Source organism: Diprion similis, chromosome 7, assembly GCF_021155765.1.
Source record: "Diprion similis isolate iyDipSimi1 chromosome 7, iyDipSimi1.1, whole genome shotgun sequence".
NCBI classification, from domain to species: domain Eukaryota; kingdom Metazoa; phylum Arthropoda; class Insecta; order Hymenoptera; family Diprionidae; genus Diprion; species Diprion similis.
This window is the reverse complement of record NC_060111.1, coordinates 2,156,054-2,172,428: the sequence shown is the minus strand read 5'-3', so window position 1 is coordinate 2,172,428 and position 16,375 is coordinate 2,156,054. Positions and strand designations below refer to the sequence as shown.

General features: G+C 37.3%; 1 protein-coding gene and 1 long non-coding RNA gene across 5 annotated transcripts in view; one reads left to right on the top strand and one right to left on the bottom strand.

Moving 5' to 3' along the window:
- LOC124407870 (TOX high mobility group box family member 4-like) overlaps nt 1-16,375 on the bottom strand; it is a 137,108-nt gene that overhangs the window by 93,739 nt on the left and 26,994 nt on the right. The gene's annotated exons all lie outside the window — the stretch shown is intronic.
- On the top strand, nt 2,848-15,551 carry LOC124407871. Its single transcript, XR_006929371.1, has 3 exons — nt 2,848-2,877; nt 14,327-14,357; nt 15,485-15,551. It is a non-coding gene; the product is annotated as an uncharacterized LOC124407871 (long non-coding RNA).

Below are 16,375 nucleotides of genomic sequence, written 5' to 3'. Positions count from 1 at the left end.
AAAAAGCCGAAAAAATCAACTAACTAACATACCAAACGAAAAAGAAGGAGAAGGGGGGTGCAGGGCGAACAAAAAAACGAAAAAAAAAAAAAAAACGCTTTCACAAAAGAGTGAAATCAACTTAATGGGCCGGACCAAAATTCTCAACTGTGTACCGTATCGAGAGACATAAGTATATATATATATAGTACGTGCACTTGTACATCGTACACTAGACATTTTGTAGTAAATCAATGTGTGGATATTAATAACGAAGAAACACGTATAATGCTTGTCGCATTTGGCAATATCAGCTAAGCGTCTATATAATCTACTACCCAATAATACCTTCCATCACCAAAGAAATTCACAGGATCGAGCGTCAATCATTGTTTTATACCTATACGTTGATTGATAGAGATCGATTTATATGAATGTTTGGTGATTTTTCTTTCCTTTTTTATTATTATTATTATTATTATTGTTGTTATTATTATTATTATTATTATTCTTTCCTCACTGTAAAATATTTTTTTACAATGTATAAGTATAATCGATAACTCATCGTGTTATTATACATACGGATTAGTGCAAGAGACTTTTTTTTTCGAGTACATTTTTTTTTTTTTTATCGAGTTATTATAGTATAACGTACAGTTTTCGTTTATTATTGTAAACTCTTGTGTTATCAAGTTTCGAAAGTAGAATTCGTGTTTTAGGTTTATTATAAAATAATTGTATACCCACGGATCGCGACTTTTAGTTCATGCTTATTGAAACATTTGTACTCACGCGGAGATGTAGAAAAAAAAAGTGTAAACAATAGTACGAAAAATTCGGGAATATGAATCGCGAGTATTGATAATGTAGAACAGAAGTTCGATGCTTAACTCTCTGTATCGTGAGTCCGGTGTATTTGAACTGCACTTTTCTACACCTTAATTTTTCAAGTTACGTAACGTCGTATTCTGTACTTTTTTTTTTTTTTTTAATTCTTCGCTGAATTTCGAATAGTCGTTATTTCGCGATTGTATAGGAAGTCGAACTGTATGGAATTCCATTCTAGTGCTTAAGAATTAAATACAAAAAAAAAAAAAAACGGCCAGCAGGAAGACTCAAGGCTCGAGATAAAAATCTGAAAAAATTAGAGATTTTTTTTTTTTTTTTTTTAATATATAAATTCCAGAAAAAAATCATTTAACGATCACCCTAATATATATATGTGTGTATATATGAGTATGTATCATAACTGTAGTGGTGGTACAGCGACGAGGTTATAGAGCTCAGTATAAAAGTTGCGAGATAAACGGCTGCTATAACATAATATAATGAATACATATATATATATACCTATGTACCGTTGGTATTGCGAAATTATTGCAAGATACCGGTTTCCGTGCTGGTTTATTGTAGATACATACATGTTTACATATATACCTATATATAGTATAACATATATGTATGTATGTATGTATGTAGGTATGACACGGATATATATCTGTGTCTAAATTCTTACGCAATATTGCAAGATTCGGTAAACTGTATATTAAATACAAAATAATATAAATATATAAATTATTTAATCGATAGATAGAAAAATATGTAAGACTACTGCGTATTTCTTTAAAGTAGGTATGTTAAATCGCGACGATATTGACGGATCCGCAATTTGCATAGCGAGAGAGAGAAAGAGAAACTCGAATTCTACATTGTATAATATACATACATATATATATATATATATATATATATAAATATATAAGAAACGTTACCGGAATTTCATGGCGAACGTGCCGCGCGAACAACTCTGTACCTCAATGTATATAAACTGTGTATGTAGAGTTGAAACTTGGAAGAGATCGAGAGCAGGATGAGAATTCGTTTCTGAATTCAAATTGCAGTTGGCTGGCTGGTTATTGCAAGAGGTATACATATGTATACAAGGAGGTCAGGAAATGGAATTTCCGCACGTTCGATTCGCCGGGAATAAACAGTCGATTATTTTTACTCATATATAGGGCTGCGCCGCGTCTGCAGATTGCTGAATTACAGTCGCACATATATTTTCTACCGTGAAAAACGTGCCTTTATAATGATTAACAGTTTATCCCATGCACCACACGGTGTGTAAATTGTAATAGAAATTGCATAATCGCCAAGCACTCGCACGTTATTTTTCTTATTTTTCCTTTTTTTCTTTTTTATTTACACTTATAAAACCGCTGATGAGAAAAATCTTTCGCTGAGTTTAATATAGAAAATATAGAGCTATATATGATCCTAAATTGGTGTGACACAGAGAAAGGAGAGACTATAAAATAGGCTGAAGATGAGAAAAAAAAAAATAACATTGAAACAAAAACCGTTTCCATTACAGGAAAATTCGCATTTCCATTCGTAGCACGCTATGTCATTTGAATTCACTTTTCTTTGATATCGCTTCGCGAAGGAGGATAAGGAACGAACAAAAAGGAGGAAAGGGAATGGCGACCCTTCTATGTTGGGCCGATCGATTGACTCGTTGAACGAAAATTTCACCCAGTCAAGGAAAGATCAAGAATGCCCGTTATAAGTAGGTACCTACCTACCAAAAGAGGGAGAGAATCTGTGTATAATATAAAACGAGAGTCCTTCTCGTTAAATTCTGTGTAGCAAAGTTCTCCGCTCTTCTTGTGCTCCCTTTCCTACGTTTATTTGTTCGTCCTTCCGCTTTGAAGATACCCTTCGGACATATTCGGGTCTAACTCACTTACCAATTTCCCAATTTATCCCCCCCCCCCCCCCCCTGCTACTATATAAATATATACTTATTCACTGACCCTTTCAAGAGTTTCCCTCAGCCTAGCGAAGTGTTGCCATCCACTTGAATTATAACATTTATTATTATGCTTATATTATGTTTTTTCATCAAACTCCTTAAATTACACACGCAGCCGTGTTTTCTTAAGCCTATTAATAAGATTTAATTAAACTTCACTTGGTTAATTGGGATTATTTATGATTTCCGAGATATTTGGTTAATTGGTATGTAATCGGGGTGTGGAAACGCAAATACCGCGACTCCTTTACCGGAGATAAATCAAAGAGAGAACCTCAGACTGACGTAATTTCGCTTTCTGTAGTTCTGCACCATTTCGCGAATTAGATAGGTATATATATATAGATATGTACCTATATGTATTCCTAGTGCAGCTGCAGCATTGATAGATGTAACAAGATTCATCGTCCCTGCAGCACGTAACGACCGATGAGGATTGGGCAAAACAAGTTAGTGAATTTAATAGGCAGTATAGTGTAACGATATACTTACAGGTGGACGATATGGTATTACAAGCAGTATACAAGATTCATTAATTGCGTAAAACGTGCCTCATAGATAAAACATTGCGAGGTAGGATGTAGGTTGGCTGGTAGGTAGGTACGCGGTTAATAATAAATTGTGTTACAGATTGGAAAGTAGAAGCGAGATCTGATCGTATTAGATTATCAACAGCTGATTCCAAAGCGAAAGTATCCAAAGGAAAGCGCCGGCGTCGTCCCTTGGACATCGTCACATCCGTTACAAGTGCCAACAATTGATCCCCTATATGATCGTTGACGTCGTCAGGTCGAAGGGATGAAGATATTTGGAGCACAAGATAGTAAGTATAAGGTACGCGTATATAAGGATATAAATCTAACGATTTCCCAATCGGTCTCGAATCGAGAGGAATGATCTAGTCGCCGAGTGGGGGAGGGAAGAAATAGAAAGTGGTTACGTGCCTCTCGGTGTTGGTTTCTAGAAGGGCGATCAGCGGTGAAGATTTGAAATAATGGTCTTCTCTCGCTGATGATGGTGGTGGTGGTGGTGGTGGTGGTGGTGGTGCAGCAGCACCAGTTAAAATGAGATCGAGACTGACAGCTTCTGCAGAGATTGTGCCGAGTTCAAAACACACTTAGTACCTACGTACCTACCTACATTCGCCGATTGAAATTTATAAGCAGTATTGGCCAAAGTACGAATACTTGGTACAGTAGAAAGTGGGAAAGAAAGGAGAAAAACATCTCGGTCTTCCAATTCCAACGACGAGCTTATACCGCTCAAGCGATCAGAGTGAAACTTGGGTAATTAATGCCTTATTTTGGCAAGAAGTGGAGCGTCTTTTTACTTTTTCAAAATTTTGAAAAAAATTTTACAGATTGGTTACCACCCACAGAAATTGGCCAAATTTTCACAGTTGCACTGAATGGATCAAACTATTCGGTAATTTTTTACCGACATTACCAGCATGCATTACCGGCATGCGCGTAATGTCGGTAACAAATGTCGACAAAATGAGATTTCAGTGTTCTTCGTAATCGAAAACCAGATCAGCTGCCATTTCGTCATTTCACCATCAAATCTCATGGGACTGGGCTCAAAATGTGTGTTTCATCACCGCCGAGTGGCATCATACTGTATAGTTTGATCCATTCAGTGCAACTGTGAAAATTTGGCCAATTTCTGTGGGTGGTAACCAATCTGTAAATTTTTTTTACAAATTTTGAAAAAGTAAAAAGACGCTCCACTTTTTGCCAAAATAAGGCATTAACTGCCCAAGTTTCACTCTGATCGCTTGAGCGGTATAGGAGTTTTGCATCCTCGCGTTTTCGAGGTGTACAACGGGTCTTTATAAGCACCTTAAGAAGGTGCGATGAAGAAAGGATCGAACGAATTTGAACAAACGAACTAGAATGTGTACCTATAATCGTTATACTCTCCAACACATCCTGCTTCTCCATAACCAGTTGTTTCAGGCTTATCGTTATGATCATTACGTAACGGTGCCCATTATGCCCGTCACGGTTCTCTTTATGTCTGCTGCACAGCGAGTAGGTATAAGGTAGGTAGGTAGGTAGGTAGGTACCTACATACCTACACTCACACACACACACACGCAGTAACATGAGCCTATAGCTCTCTGTCACTGCTCATTGCCCAGCTATTAATTCCATTGTAGGGCAACGTTATGGGGTACCTACGTGTATACGTACCAACGTATTATATTATATACACACAGCTGGCACGGCTGAGGATAATACTGCTGATTGTGTGCAGACAAGAGAGAATAAGAGAGAGGGAGACGGAAAGATAGATAGCTTTCGATATTACCTCTCGACCTTTCACGAACCTCGAGGTAGGTATACACTTGTACACCCATACATCGCGCAGCCATTGTGGGTAGAGGAGATAGAGACCAACAAACAAGAAAAGTTGTTACATGGATTTGTAACTTCTTCAAACTCAATATTATATACTCTATATATGTCATTATTATTATTATTATACGTATTATTGCAGTGAACGTTACTAACATTAATATTTTTTTATTTTGTTTCTTTTTTTTCTTCTTCTTTCGCGGAAGGTCAAACAGTCTTGCTAGTGCTGGTCGGCCGGACTGATTTAATTATTATCATAATTCAATATCGGAAAGGAATCGATTCTCCTCCTCCACCTCCTCCTCGGCTTATTATATTATTATAAATATAACCGGTGTTATAAGGAAAGAGAGAAAAAGAGAGAACGAAAAAGTGGAAGAATATTTATTACGGATCGACACGCTGTACTTAACTCGAAATCCCCCTCCGAAAAGAATTGAGGCCATAGCCACGTCGGATGTAGTGTCGTAATTTTAAAACACTTAACAACTACAACACAGAGCCAGCTTAACACTGGCCTCATGTATACGTTATTAAAGAAGAAGAAGAAGAAGAAGAAGGAGAAAAAAAAACCTGTTCGTAAGATGTTTACTTACACAGGTAAACATGCGCACACACGCACACACGCACACACACGTGAAGGTAGGTAGACAGAAATCTCTACACAATTATAAAATCTAAAACGGAAAACAGTTTCACCATCGAATTGTTGGTTGTACTGTTTAAAATATTATCGTGATAAAGAAAGTATTTTACGTAAAAATAAAAAAAAATGGTCGTTATGTTATTTACGCTGTGCGTTGTACCTGCGATACTTGAAATCAAAAGAAAAAGTAGAAAGTTCAATAGAACAAATTCTCGGTGTATAGCAAAAAGCTTACAACAACATACAAAGTTATAATAACTGTATACATATATAGGTAGCTATGTATAGTGTATTGAATACGAGAAATTAGAATTTATTTCACATTCCTCGCGTATAAAGCATTAAATTGCGCAAAAACACGTTCTATCGTGTATATACAATTTATTACCGAAATGATTAATCGTGCAATTTGTAAGGAAACAAAGAGAAGGGGGGCGGGAAAAAATATTTCCCCCGTTTTATCACTGTCTCTCTGATATTGCTTAACCGTATTACATTATAATGTTCCTATAGTTTTATGCATGTAAATGATTACTATCGTTGTTGTTAATATATCGTTATTATTATCGACGGATTTCAAACAGTCATCACTCAACAACAAATTATACCCGCGTAGAGAACATGACGTGCGGTTCTCGAGGCTTTGGTATTATGAAAATATAATCGCGAGATTATAATTCACGATTCAATCTCGTATGGCTTCAAATAGTTACCTCGAATCTATTGGCCGCAGAGACTTTGTTAATATTAAACTGTGCGATATGACCCAGTGCCATTAAGTCTCACGAATGCTCCAATTATATTCCTGTCGAAATAGGTCGGAATTTATGATATTCGAAATATGGCTACGATTTTGTTCACAAGGCTGTTCTCGATCATCGGAAACTCAAATCTGAACTCATTTTTTAACTGCATAACCGGCGTTTCGAAAAAATAGCAAAAAGTTTGACGTTTTTTTTTTTTTTTTTGCGTTTTCCTAAAGGAAAAACTGCTATCGATAAGTGAAAAATGACTTGTCCATCGTGCAGAGCGGAAAATTCTACATCGAATTATGTCCTCGTATGTTAGAAACGGAGTCGAATTAACAAATGAAGAGAAGAAAAAAAAATAAAATTCTACTTATCGACGTGATCTGGAGAATTTTTATGAAATAAATTCTTTTTCCGCTCTACACGATGGTCAAGTTATTTTCGATCCATCGATAGCAGTTTTTCTTAAGGAGAACGCTAAAAAAAAAAGGGTTGAAAACCCTTGTCGACACAAAACTGCAGCCACATCCGGAATATTTTAAACTCAAACCAACTTCAACTGGATCAATTAGGGTCCTTCGAAGAAGTGCATCGTCCCCGCATCACCCTGCACCAGGACCCTTAAATCCAAGTGCCCTTTTCACCCTTGACAGAGCTCTAGGAATATCGGATTTATCCGACCCCTTCAGGCATGGGGTAAGAAGCCGAAGGTGGAGTGTCTAATCGGCACGAGACTCCTTTGTTCAGCTAAGTGAAACGAGAATATCGAGAGCTGCTGATCGTCTTTCGGTTATATAGGTACATATAAGGTTTCGCGGCTGCAGAGAGCGTATGCATCGCTGTTAAATCGCATGGAAAATTGAAGCGATGCGCACAGGGAAATGCAATGCCAAGAAACTGGCGTCGAATGATCTCAGGTGACATCGCGTTGGCGTTCTAATAACGCGGTTCGGTGTTCCTTCTGCAGTCTGAATTCCTTAGAAATTTTTCTCGGTGTCACATAAAGTCAAAAATAAGAAGAAAAAGTGAACGTAAATCGACGTTTCGGCTCTAATGGGGAAGGGGGAAGGGGGGGGGGGGGGGGAGAATTTATAAAATATGCATCGAAGTACAACGAAAGTTCAAAATTAGCGCTGGCTCGTCATCTTGTTTAAAATTCTGATGGTGACGAAACGGCGCTCATTTTAATGGTTCTAGTTCTGAGGATCCCCCCCCCCCCCCCCCCCCCCCCACCCCGCTCCACGTCTTTAGGGTCGAAACGGCAGTTTACATTTAATTAGTCTTCTTTTTGACCACATATGACATCCAGAAGATTTTCTAAATACATTCTAAGATGTCTGTAAAGGTCCATTTTTTTAGTCTGAATTCTGACGTAGCCATTATATATGATTATCGGCATTTCGAAGGCACGTAACGAGAGGTGAACCACCATATCGCAGGTGCAGCATAGAAAAAGACTCCTTACTCCTTCAAGTCTGAGTGTGCGGATCGATAATGATTTTAATTGGCAAGTAACGTCCAATTAAAGAGATCAAAGATGGTAGAATGGGACTCCGCGAAACAGATCGCTGCACGTACTTTCACCGATTCATCATCATCGTTGGGCAATTTATAATACCTACACTATTTACATACATACGTACAAACACACACACACACATGCATCGGAAGTCTTGGTCGCGATACAGCATCGTTAATGTATAATCGTGAAAAATGATGAAAGTTTTTTGTACCTATAATAAGCGATATGCAGAAAAAAAAATGTCGGATGAAATGATGGAGGTTTTTTCATTTCTTATTTCTCAATTCCGATAAATTTGTGTCCATCGTGCATAAAATGTATGTATGTACAGTAAAATGCTTCAATACCTTCAACCTTCCAACCGTCTAACTTGTTTTCAATCCGAAACAAACTGCGAGTTCAATTCTATAGAAATTATGTGAAAATGACTGGCGATGCATTAGAAATGGGATCCATTATCGCCATGCATATTCCGTATAATAGAATTAAAAAGTCGCATTTTATTTCGGACTGAAAAACAAGTTAACCGTAAGCAAAATGCATTAAATTAACATTACACAGTACATAGATTTGTATCGTTACGGTACGGCGGCAGTAGAAACTGTATAGCAATTGCATTGATTGCAATTGCCTTTCGTTAGCTTAGCTTAACGATAAATCTGACTCCTCGAGAGTCAATGCTCGATTATATTGCTGTTGCTGTTACCTGATCTTCGATCGGTGGGAATAACAAATAGATCTTTAACACCACGCGCAGCGATAAATGGTTTTCAATAGTATAAATAAATAAATGACACATGGGAACGCAACGAAAAGTAACTCAACGCTAGAATGCTGTTCGATTAATTAAACAACCGTTTATCCCTCGGCTGTACCTTAAAATCGAGTATTTTACAACAACGAGAGATAAGAAAAGCGTACTAAAACGCATCGAGGAAAGCTCACTGTACGAGATAAGCTTTGGGGATGAATGAGAGTAAGTGCGAAGGGCTGCAGGATAGGAGGATGGTGATTCACTCTGCAGAGCGACACACGAAGGGATGAGAAGGTCGACTACAAAGGGTGCAGTATCGAACCCTCATTTTCCCTCGAGCCCCTTGGCGCACTTGGCGACTTTTCTACCACCATTACAGGTTATACACCCGAGTATTATTTATCATCGACAAATTGATCCACGTTTGGTGCGAAGCTAAGGTTTTGGGCGAGGGATGAAATCGAGGAAATGACATCGGTTACAAGGGTCGTGAAATTCTACAAAAAACAAGAACAACAACACACAATTGAAAGGACGATTGTGACGATTTGATGTGAAGAATTGCATACCTATACCTATATAGTGAAATATAATTTTCGCACCGAAGGTTCTTAGCTCCTCGTCTTGTCGATTTCCTTACACGGAACCGAGAGCTGTAGATTACTTTCCGAGGCTTAGGGTGGAGGTCGAGGTTGGTTAACGACGCTGCTGACCCACACCTTCTACATACATAGATACCTACATGCATACCTTGTATTCTGACGAACGACCATTTCTCAAGGCATGCCTGCGCAGACGCATTAATCAAGTTAATTGTTTTACCAGGAATCATGCGCTAATGTAGCACGTACGGCACGGATTGTTGAAAAAATTTAACTTTTAAAATCCGCGTAGGTATTTCGGGGTTTCATTTCTCAAACCTCACATGTACAAAGAATGCAGATTGAACAAGACCCTCATGCGTTAATAAAAGTCGAGTTTCGTAAGTTCAGCATCCGTTTCGTAAAATTTCTTTCAACTGCTTTTTCCGATTATATATTTTTCCGAAGTTATAATCAAAACTCGTTTGATTCCTGGTCTAACCACTTGCTTCTCATCAGAAGCTTAAAAATCAATATTTTAGTCTAGACAGTGGTCTCTAAATTTGAAATGAGAAAATACATAACATTACAATTAAGTTTTTAAAACAAGCCCATTTTGTAAAAAGAATGTATATTTTTCAATCCAATATTTTTTTGAAAGATGACCGTTCATACCCACGAATCTTTATTTTCCATTACAAAGAACATTTTCTATACTAAAATATGAATCAACTTAAAAACAATGAAAATTTTTTTTTTCTACCATTTAAAAACGGTTTACAAAAAATTCGCCTGTTCAACGCCCCCAAAAAAAAATCAAACATCGAACACATTTTACGTCGTTCGGTCCTACACGTTTAGCACAGTATTAGGTATAGTGAAAATCGGTGTAGTGGATATTATATCGGGCTCTAAATCATATTATGCGCTGGTGTTCCTGACAGGTGAAAGTTTCCCGAAGCAGTTTAAATGTGTATATAATAAATAAATACACACAAGCATAAGTACGATTGTGTACAACACACATACACACACCTCAAACAAAATCTATATCTTATCTCCCACTGCACTGTGTGCACCGCAGCAGCAGCAACAGCAGCTGCAAAATTTTACCTACTACTCAATTTATCTGCATTATCTTGGGTTCGATATTATTTAGCCATAGAATATACCGCGTGAATACCTGCAAGTATACCTTATCCGAAGCTAAAAGCAGGAGCCAAAGTGATCAGTCAAAACCTTGGAAACTTTTTTGACTTAGAAAAAAGCAGTTCTGATTTCTGTCCTCTTAATTCTATAAAAGTATTCAATGAAGTTCGAAGTACTTAAAAAAATTTTGATGTTCGTACTTAACTATATACCTCATCCGAGTGAAGATTAGAACGTATTATTGCATATCTGAAACAAATTGGTATTTAAATATTTGCTCAACAATAGCGTACGTAATAATTTTCCCACGGTAGATATCACACAGCGCGTTCTTTACGTCGAAGGAGGTGAAGGAGGTGGACGATGACGCGTGTACGACCCTCCAGGGCACGCGTGTACTTGGCCACATACGCACGGCACGGTGCAACAACATTTACATAGGCACACACATCGGAGGACGGAGCCGGAAATAAGCAGAGAAGGTTTCGAAGTTCAACGGTTGTACTTATACCGTTAGAGTCGCGGCTGGTGAAAGAGTTATTCGTTGCATGAGATAAGTAGGTACTCGCAGTGCACCTACTATTGGAATTGTCACTTTGCGATGCGTCGTCTGGCGGGAAAAGATCAAACTATTCCAACAAGGCTGACAAGCAGCTGACCGTATATTATCGATGATGTTTAATTAATTTATCCGCGTGACACGAGTAGTTTAAAAGATAAAGAATTACGATTTGCCTCCATTGAAAGTAAAAACTTATAGGTTATGTGGTGATAAAATGGCGCCGACGTTATTAGGCTCTGACGTCAAGAGGACATTTTTTACAGTATTTCGGGAATATCAGGCTTCACGTCCGTGAGTGGATACATAATATGGCTATACTGTCGAATCATCTGTAGAGTTTTTATTTCCGTGGTTACACCGAATGGGAAATGGAATAGTTAGAAGATCAGACGCTTCCGTCTTTCGTATCAAGGATGCAGACTGCATGCGGAGTAACAACGCAGTCCTGAAAGATCGAAAGAACGGAAAGAGCATCGATCAATAGTGGCAAAGGAGAGTTAGACGAGAATTGAACAACTCTTATTTTATTCCTGTTTTCCCTTCTCGTTTCTCTCTCTCTCTCTCTTCCACTCTCTTCGCAGCAGCCGAGAGAGCGAGTTCCTCCATCCAAGCATCCTGTGCCCCCCTCTTTCTCTTTCTCCTTCTCCTCCTCCACCTCTGGTCCCTTGATTTACGAGCATAATTTATAATATTTTCGCTACTATTGTATGGTAATACGAAAGGCAGCAAAAAATATGTTAATGGTCTCCATAAAGGAGATATACAGGCACGTATATACTTCATTCCGCTCCACGTACCCGGTGGCCTCGGAGAATTCAAGACTTACGACTTTTCGTCTGATGCCAATGCTTTCCAAGGCTGCGTACATTGCAGACATATTCGGTTTTAGAATTCTCATATATATACCTACTATACCGTGATACTGCAAAATACTATGTTTTTAACCATAGAATTAAAAAGAATGTAGGTAAGTGTACGAGTTATCGACCAGTTTAGATCCAATCATTAACCTTCTTTGATTGTGTCTGTTTGACTCTTAGTCCTAAAATTTCAAAAAAGTAAATTTCTAACGAAGTTCACAATTTGTACCGTAAATTTAATAATTTTGTAAATAAAAGGGTCAATAATTGGGTCGATAACTGGTCCACTTACCTTATAATTGTCCAAATCGTAAAAGAAATTTTCAACAAGGTTAGAATTATTGAGCTCCGAATTAGCCAGCGTCAAACACAGCTTCGCATGCCAGTTGGCAGAGCAACCCCTAGAGATTCTAGGGGGGTGGGGGGGAGGGGGGGGGGGGGGGGGGGGTATTGTGGAAATAAAACAAGAGCGACAGATGCTGGTTCGATTTATATCCACCCCCTAGGACTCTCCGAATGCTTCTGAAACGTTGATTGATAATTGGAAACACTAGATACTAATTTTGAATGGTAAGAATTTTCGAGAAGATGTTCAAATTTTTCTAACCCTTGTAAAAAATAGGTTATAAAAATAAAAAAAGTATGCAGAGTTTAGTTTCTGAGACAAAGTTGCGAGACCGGGATTCCGTTTCCATGCAGGGCCGAAAATGAAATCTCGCATTTGGTTGGTATCCACGAGTTCCCCAGGCACGGGCTATTAAACCTGAACGCGATGAAAACTTGATCAATAAATAGCGAACGAGGACAGGAAGAGAGAAGGTGTGGTGGGCGTACTGGAGCTGTATTATAGGATACAGTAACTGTTACAGAGTCGAAGGATATCGCAGCGATTGGATTGATTTACATCCGCGAGAAAATTCCACAATTTGTATTCACATCGTCGATAAACCGTAAATTGAAAGGACAATCTCGTCTCTCTCTCTCGAGAGAGAGAGAGAGAGAGAGTGTGTGTCTTTATACGAACTTCAAGTTATTGTTCCCTTTTACTTCTCCAAGTCAAGGTTGACGATTAGACTGTACCTCGCTCCATCGGAATCCACAACTCGATTGTTCCAAACCGGAATCAACTATTGCCTCACAGAGACCTAAATGGAATATGCGTTCAACAATATCCACATTATTTAGAGTATTGAAGTTATTAATGTCAACTAAAACTCGTTAATTTACTACCATTATCGAACGATTTTTTAAAAGTTAAGTCTGCACAATATGAGTATAAAGTTTTAAAAAAAATTTTTAATTATGAATCACCGAATTTCATACAATCCTATAAAATTGCAAAGTAATATTGTTGTTTTTGTCCTTTCGTTTTTTCTTCTTCTTAAATATGTATCGTTATATTATCATTACGAACTTCAATCTAGTTCTAGTAAACGCGGTGTAATTTTCATTTGATTTTGCGACTACAAGTATGTACAAGAATGAAGAAGGAATCACGCATCGAAGCACGCAAGTAAATGAAATTAAACTATGACATAGCTACGCCATCAATACCAACGCAGGTAGGCACTTTCTCGTCATTACTTATTTCGGTAAACTCTCTTTACATCCATGCACACGTGTGCGGTGTAGGTGTACATATATAGTATCATAATTATGCAGGTAAATGAAAAGTGGGAATAAGAGGACAGGACGGTCAATCAATTCGAAACACAAGCGACCTGCCTGCAGCCTGCAACCAACCAACCAACCAACCATCCAACCCACCAACCAGTCAGTCCCGTATTAGCAGAGTTATTGGAGCGTGGCTTGCAGCTGGTACAAGTAGGCCATCCCCTGAACCAGATCCCGGAGCCCATGGCAGTCACATCGAGTAGAGAGAAAGAGAGAGAGAGTTGAGCTCTTCTCTGCTTTGCTTTGGTCTCTCATCTTCCAGCAGATTCGCTAATTTTTTAAGTCACACCTTACCTGCCGACCTGGGTCAAGAAACGTTGGGTTAGGTGAAAATCTCAACAGAGGAAACCCGGGCGCAAGCTTCTAGCGCGTTTTTTAACCGCAGGTTCAACGTGGCCAGAATTTAACATCAGTTTTGTATAAGAGCCCAGAGTAAATCAGAGCGCACGTGCGTGCAGCTCTTCAATATATCCCCTAAGGGTATCGGATTGAGACGAAAGAACGTTTTAACGGAGGAGTGTTTTTACTTTTTCTTGCTTTTTTTTTTTTTATTCATTCTTTTTTGTTTCTTCCTTTCTTTTTCTTTAGGAGAATCTGTTCGAAGGTATGATTTTATTCGCGAAAAAGGATGCGTTGGATTTCACTGCACGAATTTTTTTTTACCGGGGTAAGATATTAGGTTTATATATATATATATATATTAGTAAGACTTTAGCCAATTGCGATATTACGTGATAATATTGAAAACTGTTGTTTGCAAAGGGTTGAAAATTTTTTTTTTATTTTTCTAAATGAAGAAATGAATAAATTAAAAAAAAAAAAAAGAAGAAAAAAAGTGGGAGAACGCTGAGTAATATTAACGTGCAGTAATGCCTGAATACCGAATCTAGTTTTAATATATACCTAAGGTATAAAAATCTGACGACACTTTCGTAATATTTGATTACCCGAATATTGTTGGTAGTTTCTTACTGTTCAGTTTATGCAATAAATTGTTACTACATGATGAAACATGAATAAAGGTCTTGGAAAAAAGAAGAAAAAAAAAAAAAAACGGATGGTGAAAATGTTTTTTATATCTTTTTTATCCAACTTCGAAAAATGTGACTAAAATTTAGACCTCTAGACCAGAATACCCCCCGCAAAAACGTCGAGCTATAAGTCCCTTTTCTTTCAGGAATTTATTTATGTATACCCTACTATTAACGTGTCTGAGACGAATATTGCACGATAAGTTGAAGAATATATATATATATATATATATATATATATATATATATCAGCAATAGTCGTTAATCTGTCTAAAAGTCTTGATATAAAAAAATTAAAAAAAAAGTTGCAGTTACTTGAGAGCAAAGTATTTCTTACACTATACGTTGTGCACCCATACAATAACACATTAAGCAACAAAGTTTCTTCTTCAAGATTACGCGTTTGTATATAGAAAATCTATTTCACGAGTAATTGTGTGATATGTAGTGTGTACGTAGGCGTATACGTGTGTGTGTGTGTGTCTGTAAGTTAAATAAACTTGTTTGGTTCGAAGGAAACTTTCCTCGGCCATTGTATTCCACTGAAGCAGCAGAGTTTACTGAAAGTTGAGAATATACGCGAAGAGTAGGTGGAGAGGAGGATAAGGAGGAGAAAGAGAAGAGACTACGTTCCCCATTACGCTTTATTCGCTTGTTTAGCACTTTCCTCATTCGGTTTTCAAGACTTTCAAAATTGCTCGTCATATATACATATACATATATACATGCACACTGCGATATAACGTATAAGGTTTAATGCTATGTATACATATATATATATATATATAATATATATTAGGGGTAGTTCTTAATAGGGTTGTTTTTGAACTTTTATGCTCCCAGGGGCTTAAACGCTTTTAAATTGACGAAACAAGAAGAAGAAGACTAAGAGAAGGAAAAAAAAAAAAAAAAAAATTCCCTCAAAATTTGACTTTTCTACATCAAGTCTCAAGATGGTTTGCTTTTCGCACATCGAAGTATTCTTTTATAGGAAAATGATACATGGGTAAAAACTTTTTTTTTTTCTTTATATAATTTTTGTAAATCGTTGACGAATATATCGAAAATAATGTGAAATACATACAATTTTAGTAGTAGTAGTAGTAGCATTAGTCAATTTTTTTGGCCCACCCCAAATACATTATACATATATTCAAGATGCACTGGCGTCACTATATTGATCGACAAATTACTACCAACGATGTACCGTTTGGCAGTAAATTATAATAATTTATTACCAAATGTATAAAAATCTTAACTTGAATTTACGATTAAAACTGCAGGCTATATATGTATATACGAATATAACAAGCGTATATAATTTTTCTCGTCAAGCATTGGTCATACTGACAATATAATAACGTAATATAATATAATATATTTAACAAAACCATTACACGGTAGGTAGAAACAAAAGGAGACTTTTTAATATTATTTTTATAATATCTTTTTTGTTCTCCTGAGAAACAGGAAGTCACCGCAGCACCGCGTGACACGATCATAATTAATAATTATCGTCGGCTGACTTTCGTTTCGACGAAATCAATGTTTTGCCTCTGCTTACACACATACATATACATAGCTGTTATATATATATATGTATGTATAATATACAGGTATACGTATACATATACATTAAAGCGCGCTAAGCGGAACCGTTGTTTTGTAATATTGCCTGACTTTTTTATTA